Here is a 6,560-nt window from a genome sequence, read left to right on the forward strand (position 1 = left end):
ATATATCAAGGAATGCTTTGTGCGGAGAGCTCTCCTTGCAAAGCATCATGGGATTTGCTGTCACCGCGGCCCGCTGTCGCCATAGGCCGACACTACCTGACAGCGGTGACTAAAACAAAGATGGCGCAGGCACCATGCGTTGAAGGAGGAGTTACGTGATCAACAGTGCAAAAAGCAGTGATCATCTGTCTCAACGGTCAATTAACTGAGTTCACTATAAAGTTCACTATATAGTGCCCACAAGTGGCGGCTCGCCAATAGAGGGCGCTAGGGCACCGCCCCACCCACCAATGACCCTGATTGAGAGATAAGAAATATAAATTTATTTTTTTATAATTCAATTTTAAATTAACATTTGAAATATATTCATCTGTATTTCTTAGATAAGCAAGATTAATATTTAATCTTTAATGACTAGTAAAGCGTCATTCCATTTTTTGTTGGATTGGTGACGTATTTCCGCACTAGGGCGCAAAAATCTTTGCCCATTGACTCTCGTTAAAAGTTGTACATGTGCAGTAACTCCTCTGCAATACAGAGGCATAGGAGAGCTGACAGGAAGTGTATTTGCTCACCACCTCCCGCAACAGCGCAGACGTTTTGCGGGTGATTGACAGGTCGAGTCGCGGGGGTTGGAGACGCACTGGAGTGAGAGAGAAAGAGACACATGGCGCAAGAACCGTCCTTTTCCAGGACCTGTTTTAGCAAGAAGGCTTGGCTAACTGCATTTAGCGAGGCTATCACTTTATTCAGCTTTCCCTGCCTACTTTTTCAAACGTCAGGATCTGACCCAGCATGGTTTGAGACAGGTAGAACTGATTTAAAGCACTTTTTAGAAAAAGCAAAGAAGAATGAACAATCTGGGATTCACGTGGAAAATAATATAATATAGTTGACTTTTTCTAGATGTTGCTTAATTTGTATAGTTGCTCTCAAACACATTCTCAGAAAATAGTATTTTATAAAGCTGACTAATAGCTTCCCATTATTAAACTGGCAAATTATTATTTTTTAGGTCTGTAACACCATGTTTGACCATGAAAAACACATATTTACCATCAAAAAAGCCTCAGAAGGGCAAGATTTATATACAAAAATTAAACCTGTACATGACATTATGTTTTGTTTTTATAAAGTCTTTTGTTGTTGGCATTCATATAAATATACTGGTGTGATAACTTAGTATACATTTGATTTTTTTCTTTACGTATACGTCTATTTTGAACTTATAGCCCCTCCCTGGGGAAAACTCCCTCAGCCGCCACTGGTTCCCCGCTCTAGACTTAGACAGATTTTATTTTTTGTCATTTGTTTCCACAAGTGTAAAACACAAATTTAGTTGGGAACAATACCTTTAAGTTTAAAGTCTGCAAATACCACCTGCCTATGGTGAGTGGCATTTATACCACAATTTGGGATCAGTCATGACGACCTTCTTTCCTTATAATGTTGATTTATTTGTTTGTTTTTCTTTGATTTATTTGTTTGTTTTTCTTTGGGGGACTGGGTGTGTGTTGTTGACTGTGGGGGTGGCAGAAATAGAAATTTGCCCAGGCGCATATCTTTCTAGAACCACCACTGTTGAGGAGCCACAACATTCATCTTTGCTGACATAGTTTGTAAGCAGCTGCTGACCTTTCCTGCAGGAACAGCAGCTTTAATGTCACTCTCATCGCCTTCCGTAAACAGCCTCTTCGTGTTTCCTTCTATAGCCACACACGTGGCGAGTCGTCTTTATTTTAGCTTTTTTTGCGTGTAAAAACCACGCATTAAACCCCGCACGTCCAACCAAAACACGTCCGCAAGACTTTCTAATCATTCTGCCTCCACTGTCATCAGATAAAAAGGTAAATGTGTTTCTCAACAGACCTAAATCTCCGGAAATTGCTGCGAGAATCTTCCTTCTGAGGGATAAGCGTCTTCAACCTCAGCGGCAAAGATGAAGAAACGATTTTAACCGGTTATCATCTCGTACATGAAATACAAACACGGTAACTCACCTTTCCAGCCCTGCTCGCCGCTTATCTGAGGCCGCTCTGTTAATGTAAGCTCGTAACGGACCACGGCGTCTACCGGGTGGGCGGGGACTGGATGCGGTCCACGGAGAAGACGGGAGTCAGCTGTGAGCAGGCCTAGATCAGCCCCGCTGCTGGCGATCCCTGAGCGGCATGTGGCAAGTGGTTTTAACATTTATTAAAACGAAGAGATTAAAAGCCAGAGTTGAGCAGTATGGGTTGTAGGCGTTGGAAGAAAAACTCACATTCTTTTTGTTTTGGTTTTGTTTTGATGGTAAAATGCATCAGACCTTCAGTTATGGCACTTCCCCAGGGTAGCATTAGAGATGGGTTGCCCATATATATATAAATATATATAAATATATATATATATATAAAATAGGGCTGGGTATTTTAGCCGAAGTCCTGAATCGATTCGATTTTGACTCATACAGTTCTAAATTGATTAATTTCAATTCTATCTGTTTTTGATATAATGAAAATGGTTCAAATGTGTTTAAATAAAATACTCATGTATTAAATTTTTTCCTGTCATATGAAACACAAGGTGCAATCTCATAAATAAGACAGTTTAAGCTTAAGATGTGAACAAAACTGTCTCAAAAGTGCAAAGTTGTTTGTGAAAAGTGAAAAAGTGAAGCATCACTCGAGCGATCAGACGCGTCACAGCAGGGACACAGCAGACATGCATGAGCTGCATTATCTCTGCACAAACCATATGTGCAGCGTTGTCTGTAACAACTACAGGGTGTTTGCTGGTCAGCCCCCATTGTTAGTGTCTTCAGTCAGCCTATTGGCTATATTTGCAGCTGTCTGGCTTGAAGTAATCTTGAGTGCATCTTTCCTGCTCATTCGAATGTGAACATCACACGCGTCACTATAAAACTAATCGATCTCATTCCCTAGACATCGATTTTGTAAAAATGGAAAGGAATCGATTCAAAATCGATTAAATAGATTTTTTTACCCAGCCCTATTCAAAAGGCTTGGGACAGAATCATTTCTATACGAATTCTGTTTTAAGTAATTCGTTTATAGTAATCAAGAAATCCGCTTATATTTTGGCCATTTTATGAATGTAAACATGTGCAAAAATAATTGATAATTGGATCGAAACAGATGACAGCACGGATGAGGACATCATTGCGGAGGTACAAGAGCGTTTTGATGCGGGTACCAGTGCTGCATACAGCAAGGAGAAGGATGAAGGAGAGGAGACTGTTGTCTCTTCCAGAGCTGAGAAGAGGAATGCAGTTTGCATTTTAAAGACTGGTCTCTTGCATGTTGGTTTCAAAAACTTTGACCTTTTACATCATTTTGAAAAAGAAGTAAACTCGGTGTTGGACAACACTCTGATCCAGGGAACCATGGATTAATATGTGAAGTGATCTCTTAATGCGTCGCAGCAGATCTGCAACACAAAACAGACGTAGGCTAGCTTTAATTTTCTATAGCCTATGCAGTTATCTTCTATGTTGTTGTTCTATAAAACCGTTTGTTTCAAACTTCAGATTTGTTACAAAAAATGCACCGGCGGCACCATACTACAAAAGTCATGTCTGCACACAGCAGTATACTGTAATTAAACTTGCATAATACTGTAATAAAATTCAGTAAATGCGGAAGCTATCCGTTTCATTTTATTTACATTATATTACACACAAATGGCATTGAGATGATATTCTGCATAAAAAAGAAGTCAAATAATGGTAAATTTGGATATAGTAATCAACTCGTTATAGTGTTCACATTGGCTCTGGACCAATGTGATCACTATAAGCGGATTTCACTGTGTGCAAATGCCACTTCTTTTTTGTTTTTTGTTTTTGTTTGCTAACCTGCTACTCTGGTCATGCTCCATCTGTTTTTGCCCAATTCTAACTTTATTGGACTTTTTTATGAATAAAACAGGCTGTTATCATGATCCTCTTACTCATCTGTATTTGTATGTTACAAAACAACAACAACAACAACAACAACAACAACAAAAAACTATGTAATTAAATGTAACAGATGTTTTGTTTTTGTCTTTTCACTTCGAGGCAATATATTACTGCTCTGAAAAATGAAATGATAAAATGGCTTGCCATAAAGGTCTTTATGAAAAGCAGAGGAAGGTGGACACAATGTACAATTCATAAAAGGGGAGTGGCTTATAGCAGCTGCTGCAGCTATTACTAACACAGGGAAGACTAAATCATTGAGTAATAGCAGACAACTGCCTGGAGCTCTAAGGACCCTTAAGAGAAAATAAATTGTACAGTGAAATTATAGTTTAAAATTGAGTGGGCTCATCTGTGGATCCTCTTCTGTAAAGACTGTGAGGTTTCTTAAAGATATGTGATTTAAAAAATTGCATAACAAAGACTAAGAAAACAGCAAACAGGTCAAGTAGAAGGCTGTGGAGAATTTAACAGCAGGTTTAGGTTGTGAATATTTCATAGATGATTTCAGCCCGTCATCTGAAAAATCAACTTTTGACCAACCACAACACAGCAACCTAACTACACTGATACACTGGGCAAGGATAACCTAAACCAGGAGGTCCAGAGGCCCAGATGCAAGAATATTCTCAAAGGAATACTATCAGTTTCACAATTCTGGGTTTTATCTTGCAAAGCAGTCATGTTTAAATTATTTCACAAAGATGTGGGGAGAGGAAGATGCTCTAATTATTGGCTAAGTTAACTTTTTGATCTGCATGCAAATTAAAAAAATTAGCTGGAAATGAATTCCAAATAAACCTTTCCAACAGTTAAAACTGGTGGTGGCAGTATTATGCTGTGGGAGAGCTTCTTTGGGGAGGCGGTTACAACTGATGGGAAGATAAGTGGGGCTAAATTAAGCAGAATTCTAACCTCTGTAAAGGACTTGTCATGGGGCAGAGGTTTATCTTCTGGTACGACAACTATCCGAATACATGAGGTACGAAGTTAGAATGGCCTAGTCAAAGTCTAGACTGATATCCAACTGAAAATCATTGGCAATGATTGAAAACTAATGTTAACAAGCAGTCTCTATTCCATGTAAGATAAACTGTAAATAATAAAATGGAAATATTTTGAAATGATTATAATTTTTTTGCGAACTACAGTTAGATTAAAATATTCATATATAGAGAGAGAATTACATATAACCTTTTATGAAGAAACATTGGATTTCTCTCACTGACAAACAAATCCTGAAAAGGGGCTCAAGGCGACCTCTGGTGACGGAATTTTTTTTCCTTTCTGCAGTGAAGCTGTGGAAACTAACTTAGCAAGTCAGCTTTAGGTCAATAATTTATTAAACCGTGTTCTGACATCCCACTCTAAACCAAGAGGTTCATCTAAACCGACTTACATAAAGGGGATGCAGTGTCCATAGCAGGATGATAAGTTTGCATTCAATATGAAACCAACAGTGACTGTGTTGAATCAAAACTCAAATACTAATGTATGTTGTTTGTGTTTAATCTAGGGCTGGAACTAATGATTAATTTGCTAATTGATTAATCTATCGATTGTTATTTAATAAATCAACAAATAAATGATATCAAAAGGTTCCTTAAAGAAGATTTTTTACAGAATTAAACCAGATGAAACTAAAACTCCACATGTGGAGTTCTGGATAGAGTACATTGACAGAGAAACACATTTTTTTTAATCATAAAGCAAAATATTGATTTTTTTTTTTTTTTACGGCTTTCTTATAATTACTGCTCTAAGTGGGTTTCTCTGTCAGCTAAAAGCATGTTTTAGAGTCTCTATACTCCAGTTAACGATTAATCAATTACTAAATTAGTTGAAAATTATATCAATAATCTATTAATCACGATTAATCTAATTGTTTTAAATCCTAGTTTAATTCTATTATAATCTAGAAGTCTTTTGTAGTAAATTGTATTGCCCAAAATATTCCTTACATACTTCTTTGCATTTCTTTTCTGTTCTCTTACTGATATTTTACAAACTTTTTGTTAAATTTCTGTTTTTAAAATGCTAAACCATCACTAAACGTACATTGATGGTAAAGGTTGACACGTTCATTATTTGTAACAGCAAGTGATTCTGGTTATTTTAAAAGAAAACAAAATTGCAGATGTTAAGAAGAATGAAACTCAACATGTTAGTCAAACTATTCTTCACTTTATTCTTGTAAAACACAACTAACCTGTCACATGGTGATGTCATCACTAGTAGCAGTTAGTTGTGGAAATTTCCGGCCTTTTCACATATGTTAATAAAAGACATTCCTAAGATCTTACAGCATCTGCTCTGTCCTGTTCCTAAACAGGTCCATTGTTGCATTTCCAGACAATTTTCTTTTCCAAGCAAATAGATGTGCAATTATCTACATGAGGAATTGTGAAATGTTGTTCACAAGACTGGGAAGTTGGTCGACACCCAGTTACTCAATTCAATTCAGTTTATTTCTATAGCACCAATTCACAACACGTCAACTCAAGACACTTTACATTTCACCAAATCACACAGTCAAATTGATTCAAAGTTCTATAACTTAGGAAAACCAGTTGATTGCATCGACTCATTGACTAGGATGCCA

General features: G+C 37.3%; 1 protein-coding gene across 1 annotated transcript in view; it reads right to left on the bottom strand.

The window, feature by feature from the left end:
• The window catches only part of slc16a5 (solute carrier family 16 (monocarboxylate transporter), member 5), a 25,377-nt gene extending 23,261 nt beyond the window's left edge, over positions 1-2,116 (bottom strand). The window contains exon 1 of the mRNA XM_015401781.1: positions 2,001-2,116. The gene's annotated coding sequence lies outside the window, so the exon portion shown is untranslated. The remainder of the gene's footprint in view (positions 1-2,000) is intronic.
• Between the last annotated feature and the right edge of the window lie 4,444 nt (positions 2,117-6,560).

The sequence above is a fragment of the Cyprinodon variegatus genome, unplaced genomic scaffold (genome assembly GCF_000732505.1).
Source record: "Cyprinodon variegatus isolate N-32 unplaced genomic scaffold, C_variegatus-1.0 Scaffold1258, whole genome shotgun sequence".
Lineage (NCBI taxonomy): Eukaryota > Metazoa > Chordata > Actinopteri > Cyprinodontiformes > Cyprinodontidae > Cyprinodon > Cyprinodon variegatus.